This window comes from Cryptomeria japonica, chromosome 2 (assembly GCF_030272615.1).
Source record: "Cryptomeria japonica chromosome 2, Sugi_1.0, whole genome shotgun sequence".
Classification (NCBI taxonomy): domain Eukaryota; kingdom Viridiplantae; phylum Streptophyta; class Pinopsida; order Cupressales; family Cupressaceae; genus Cryptomeria; species Cryptomeria japonica.
Window position 1 is genome coordinate 535924572 of NC_081406.1, and position 7802 is coordinate 535932373.

A 7802-nucleotide genomic window follows, 5' to 3' on the forward strand; every position below is an offset into this window, starting at 1 on the left:
AAGAAAGAATAATGTTTTTTAATTATTGCATGTGATAAATTTAGAAAATAAAATAAAAATTACTATTATTCTAAATTTAGGTTTTTTGTGAAAAAAAACTATTGAACCTAGAATTTTAGTTTAAATAGGGGTTAGGTCTTTATTTTAGTTACACAGGAACAGGTCCAGAATTTAGGTGAAGAAAATTTATTGGAAGTCATTGAAGGGATTAGGGCTCTTCTACAAATTTCTTCCAGGAAAGCTATACCAGGTTGGATGAATTCTTAGTTGTGGGTTTTTAGTAAATATTTCTATTTTTCTCTGATTGTTGTGTGTGTGTAAAGTTATTTTTAAATGCAAACCCTCTTCTGGTGAATTTGAGTTTTGTTTTAAAATCCATGCCTGATGTGTATTTCTAATTTATGGGAAGTATGTAATTTTGAGAAAATTAAGAGAAATTATTATAGAAAATTTGTCAGATTTTAGGATGCATGGAAATTGCAAGATTTGTGAGAAAGGGTATTTACTTGGGAAATGGTTTTAATTACCTTAGGAAAATAAATTTAATTACACATTAAATTTATTTGGGTTAATTAAATTTTTTTTAAAATATATATGAAGAAGGATTAAATTTTGTGAAAATGGAATTATTGGAAAAATATTGTTTGTTTTATTATTATTACTGTTAAAATTTTATTAAAATGGAATTGTTGGAAAATTATTGTTTTTATTAGTCTGATAAAAAAAATATATAAAAAATAATAATTATAAAAATAAAATAAAATAAAAATAAAAATTATTTCACCCTTTAGTTGCCTAGTTATGTTGTTTTCCTTTAGGGTTCCTGGCGGGGCATTACATCAGCAGAATAAGATTCTTCCTTCACTGCTAAGAATAAACATTCACTACCTTCTTCATAATTATATTCATCATCATAAATATTTGCATCTTCTCTAACATAATTGTGATAGGTAAAAAATTAGGGTTTCACCTAATGATGAAGTAAAACCCTTGATTTTTACTTAGGGACCAATCACGTTAAAGAGGAGTGAATCCAATAGATCTAGCCTCATATCAACAAGGATAGGGACAATAATTCTAATTAGATTCACTGGTTGAGATTTGATTCCTTCTTTGAATTGTGAAAATGTTGAAATTAGGGTAAATGTGCTAAAATTGAAGCAATTATGCATAAACAGTGAGCTATAGTCATCGAAAATCTTGGATCTAATCAATATATGTGATCATTCAAATTTGTTCCCAAAAGGTCATCCTGAATTATCGGGGCGAGAATGCTCGTCGCTCTAGTCTTCCACACTTTTTGTCATCCAAAAGGTAATCTTTTCATCTTTATAAATAAAGTCAATCCTAAGAATTGTAGCTTCGCACTTGTTCTTGTACATAGTAGAGAAGTGAAAATGGTTGGGGATAGGGGTTTGCCTTAGGTCAAACCCTATTTTTAGAATTAATAATGAAATAGAAATGAAATTTAAATGAATTGTTGTAATAGAAATGATTTCCTTTTGAGCATGTATACACTGAAATTGGAAGAGAAAAATATTATAAAACCAAGAAAAGATCCAACCACATAAAACCCTAGCTCTATAATGAAATCCACCATACACTAATGAAGAACCTAGAAGCATGCAAAACAAAAAGTATGAAAGATTATACCATCCACATGCTCATTAGGGTTTGATCTCCATTGTTTCTTATCTCCATTGATCTTGCTTTGATATTGTTGCTCCCAAATTTTGAGTACAAGAACTCAACAAAGAACATATTGTGGTTATGTAGATGCTTTATTTTTATGAGGATTCACACGTGTTAGGATTATGATTCGCATTAGGGTATTCGAGTATTAGGTATTAATAAGGTTGAAAGGATCCTCTTAAATAGAGAGTACCCTAGAAAATTGAGGGATAGGATTTAGAGGTGGAAGGATAAATAGTCGGCTAGGATTGAAAGGTAGGTATAGAAAATGGAAAAATATTAGAGAGGTGGTTAAAGGTAAATTAAGAGATGAATGACAAGTGTCATGGAGGTAAAATCTCATGAATTAATTAATTAAATAAATATTTAATTAATTAATAGAAGGACCAATTAAATAAATTAAATATTTATTTAATTTAAGGAAAGGACAAATTAAATAAATAAGAATATTTATTTAAATGGGAAAAGGCTAGAAAAGGTTTAATGAATTAATTAAATAAATAAAATATTTATTTAATTAGGCTAGGACAATTTTAGGTGTCTACATTTTGCACCTCTTTGAGACAATGTAGTTTGTTGTGTTGTTTCAAAGTAAATAAGATTAACTGATACAACATTTGCCCCAATATGAGAGTTATATTCCCCTAGAGAGAGTGGATGAAAAATTTCAAAAAAAATGTAGACAATCTCTCACTAGGAAAGAAAGGTTGGAAGGGATAATGATAAGGCAACAGATCAAGTAGGCAAAAATCGGGCTCAAAAGGGATCATTGTGTAGTGAAAAGATATCAGAAGGCAAGCACAGCCAATTAGGGTTTGACAACCTATATATAGGAGCCACGAGGGAAAACATCCTCATTTGCATCCTTGGCATTTGAGAGATCAGAGCACAAAGCATCCAAAGAACTTGATCAAAGCAACCAATAGTCCTAGAGATATGGCAGTCAAACTACATAGGTTTGATTGAGTTCAACGCTTCTAGTGGCCAATGGACATGGGTGAGCCAGTATGTATCTCAAACTTTCTTGTTGATTTTGCATTTATCACGTATTTATTAGGCAAAAAAGTGGTAAAAAGAAAAAACATGACCATAGGTTTTTAGGGTTTAGCGCGTATAGGATGCAACAATGTGTGTGTGTAGGATAAATTTGTGCATATGATTGTAATATCATGTGTGCTTGCAATTTCTACATATGTGCATTAAGTCGCGTATAGGCGATAAAAGTGCACGTGCATCGAACAATGGCGTGTATGTGCCTAAAAACACGTATGTGCAAGGTAAAACTATGTATGGGTAGTCACAATGCATATGGGAGTAATCTTGGTGCGTATATGTCTAGCAAAAAAAATTAAGGGCAAAAACTAGTTGCAAAGTGATGAACATATTCGTCCAATTGGATAAACTGTTGAAGTGATAAACTTTGATAGAGGCCTCGCCAAGGTAAAGGTAAATGCTAGGATTTAGTGTAATGTGGTAAATATATACACTGATAGGAATAGTGTCACATGATAAACATAAACACTATAAAGATAAGGCTAGATAAGTAGCACCATGCAATAAACATAAGTATTACCAAGATAAGGTTAACCATGCAACACTATGTGATAAACATAAGTACTAAAAGGAGTATGGTTGACTAAGCGATACCATGTGATAAATATAAGCACCACAAAAATAGGGTTAGGTAAGAAACACCATGTGATAATCATAAGTACTAATAGGATAGAAGTAGATAAGAAACACTATGTGTTAAACATAAGTACTACTAGGATAAGGATGGATAAGAAACACTATGTAATAAATATAAGTACTACTAGGATAGGATAATGCTAGGAGCTAAGATACTGAGACTAATGTGATTCACTTGGTATGACTGCAAGAGTACTTTCCTCTCTTAGAATCACAAGAGAGATATCCCATGACATAGAGACTTTAGCCACGACTAACAAAGGATGACCACATGGCTATAGAGGTTATGGGTTTGAGACACATCATGTTTATACTTGAGATTCGAGAAAACATGGGAGTGTTGACTGCACTAGTAAAGTGATAGCATTCTGTGCCCTAGTCATTTCATTTAATGACCGACAAGATGTCAGTTACCCTGGAGGATGTTTACAAGACACTACACATTCCCATCACTACAAAGATTGTAGTTTATTATTGGGATGGGAATGAGGATCTTTGTGCCAAATATTTTATGATAGGGACCTACAGATTCGAGGGGGACATGTGAGTTGGGAGATCATGTATGCCAATAGGGAGGTTCTAGCAACAATTGTGGTTAGAGTGATCAATGGATTCTTATTCCCAAACAAGATGACACATGGGTTAGCTACTGGATGCAGATGAGCCATGGGGATGCTTATGACTCAAAGGACCTAGTTTGCATGGGGTCCATTTGTGTTGTCCTACTTATACCAAGAGCTACATCAATTTGCATATCTTAGTGGATGTGGCATTAGATGCAAAGTCACACTATTATAGGTATGGTCATATGAGCACATTGTAGTGACCATGATAGTGTGCTTTAGATTCAGAGGATATGGGTAGGTATATGTGCACTATTATTCTATGATCACTTCCTAGCCTCAGCTAGGGAAGTTAGAGTATTGGAGGAGGGTCATCGACAACATAGATACTGTGATATGGAGACCCTACCTTAATTATGAGGATTGGCCAAAGGATGTGACATAGATCCTATTTTGTTTTAGGACCGGGTGTTTGATTGGGCGAACACACTACATACTAGAAAAACATTTATCAGATAGGGTATCTAGGCAGTTTGGAAGGGTACAACAGATGCCTTGGGGATCAAGTGAGTTCGCACAGATAGTGTGAGAGATGGTACATTAGGGACCATATTTTTCATATGAGACCACATTAGATGAGTTCTAAGATTTGGTTTATAGAAGATACAAGGATAATGATCGAGTGTGAGGCATACTTTAGAGAACACCCATTTCTATGGTTGATAGGGCTAGTGGATCCACCATTGACACTGGATGATGATGATGTTGATGAGGATGGGAGACCAAACCAGAGGAGATGGTGGTGAGGAGGATCTAAGAGGATGTCATAAGAGAGATGAGGAGGAGAGGGAGATGGAGGTTGAGAGGGGTGAGACGAAGGATGAGAGGGTAGGCCACCACAAGGGAGAGGGGGAAATCTAGCATAGGTTTCCCTTTAGATACAAGGTAAGAAGGTTTTAGAGACAGGGTGCCCCACAGTAGGCTTAGAGAGGGGAGGCAATGGGAATAGGGGATGAGGGAGGGGAGCTATCTATGCTTCGAGAGTAGGTGTAGGCACAGACCGAGGACATAGAGGCCTTGGATAGACAAGCGGCTAGACTGAGATGAGAGATCTAGGAGGCTCGAATGAGAGGGACATGAATATATAATGGTACACCATTACAGAGGAGACCATTCAAGCCATAGGGGATTCTCAGTAGGGAGATATTGTTACATTCTATTTATTTTCCCAAGAGTGGGTGGTGAGATTAGCTATTGGAGGAGTCTCTATTAGGAAATAGTGCCACCACATCTGAGGGAAGGGAGATATAGACAAGAATCCCAGACCACATCTAGGAGATAGGGACATAGGGCATCTAGTGGTGGGGTCATGATACCACCAACAACACTAGGATCAATAGGGGGAGGATGACAAGGGGATCCAGGGGTTGGATTTTTAGGGATTGAAATTCCACCAAGGCCTACTAGCTTCAAGGGAGGCAGTTCATCATAGCCCTCTTGAGTCCATTTTGTATAAGTTTTTGTATGATGATGTAGACACCTTCGAGTGATTTTTGTGGCCATTTTTGAGATATTGACATGATTATATCATGACATTGATTATTTTTTGATATATATATGTAAGTATGTGTGTATGTATCTATATATATGAGAGTTAATCTATTTTGGTGGTGACTATATTCTTATGATCTTATGTGATGCATTTATGGTTATTCTTATGCTAAATATGATGTCTATATGATTTTTGATGTCTATGTGATATTTATGAGATATAGTTTATTTGTGATGGTGTTCCTATTTATAATAATATAATGTACTCATAGGTGATGTATGTAGGATGTGATACTATGTACAATCTCATGATATGATTATATGCAAACTAATCTATTGATATGCAAGATGGATGCAATATGACTTCTATCTATGTGATATGTATGATGCAGACTAACATGTTGATGTAGATGATTACTAGATGAAATGCAGATGTTTTTGGTGTGTCACTATACTCAGTCATATGATTTTGGACTACACAAGTGCGAGAAAGAACGATGGAGGACACACGAGAAAGGGGGATGGAAGGTAGAAGATATGGAAGTGAATGAGCTTCTTGTGCATTTATTATCATTGAGCTTATTATGAAAAATGTATTGTGACCATCCAAATATAGGTTCGACCTAGATAGTGATTGTGTCATTTGCATGGAGACCAAACAGTCACAAACAAGGAATGCCCTAGTTCACACTAGACCCACAATGTTCTCATATCCTTAGATGAGCCATATTATTACTAAGAGATAATCCACAAACAACTAATATGTGGTCATTCCTCATCTCGCCCACTCTAGTCATAGATATCCTTGAGAATCATAGGAAACATGACACCACACAAGATCAAATGGAAAGAAATATAAAGACTTGACACCAACATAAATTGAAATGCTCAAGTTAGAAGTGTATCTTTCCACATATGCTAACATGTTTGATATGGTCACAATATTGTTACCCTAATAAAGAATAGATAATGTTGAAACCCCTGTTTTAGTCAAATTCTACTAAACGATTGATTTGTTGAAAGCTCATTGCTTCTTGTGTCCCATCTGAAACCGGCTTACTCCGTGAAACTAATACTTTATTGCAGAGGAGAAAAATAATTATTGCAGAGGAGAAAAATACTTTATTGTGATGAAAGTGATATTTATTATGGATTGTATGTGGAAAGAAGGAAGGAATGAAAAGATGATGCTCCTCAAAATATGTAATGCCAAGGGTTCTCTTCCATTAATAGATTTAGGATATCCCCCCAATTATAGATAGGACTTGATTTATTATGAGTGAAAGAAAAGGGTGGGAAGGGTTTATTATGGATGGAGAACCAATCTTAGGTATATCAATAACAAGCCATGGTGGGGATGGATAAATTTATTATGGAATGGTAGGTTGTGAGCGTGTGCAAAGTGAAAGGGTGAAACTAAGTCCTAAAGGAGGAAGGAGCAAAAGTCCCTACACTTGGCGTTGGTAATTTAGTTTTCACCATGGTACTTTCCCAAGGTACCACCAAAGTGGTTTTCACAGTTGGACAAATTTATTTCTCTTTAATTTTTTCAATTTTTTAATTTTTTGTCTCACAAGTCGCTTGTTTGCTAGGTTTTCACCAAAGTGACAATTTTTATTATTTTTATTTTTTTGTATTTTTAATTAGGATTCTTTGAGAATCAATGTATAAAACCTGGCAAGGTGCATGCTATTGATAGGATCATCCAATGGTTCTCCTTCTAGCATGGATAACTAATATGCACCTGAGCCATAAACTGCTATAATGACATAAGGCCCAAGCCAATTTGGTTCAAACTTACCCTTTTTCTCTTTGTCCTACTAATTTTTGGGGTTTTATCTTAGGACAAAGTCACCTACCTCAAATGTGTGAGGTTTCACTCTATGATTATAACTACGAATCATATGTTGTTGATATGCTTTCAGGTGATTGAATGCAGTTTGTTGATTTTCATCTAATAATTCCAAATCTTGCAAGTGGGGGACCCTATAGTCTTCATCATTGATAAGATCATGCAAGGAGACTTGTAAAGATGATAACTCAAACTCAATGGGAAAGATGGCTTCAAAATAATAGAAAATTGAGTAGGGAGTAGCTCCAATTGGTGTGTGGACACTTGTGTGATAGGCCCATAGTACAAGATTGAGTTGAATGTGTTAATTGCATCCAGCGTCATCAACTATGTTTTTAAGGATTCTGAGGATAGTTTTATTTGACGCATCAACTTGATCATTACCTTGGGGGTAATATGGAGTGAAAAAGTGATGGTCAATGTGGAATCAGTCATAAATCCCACAAACATCCTGG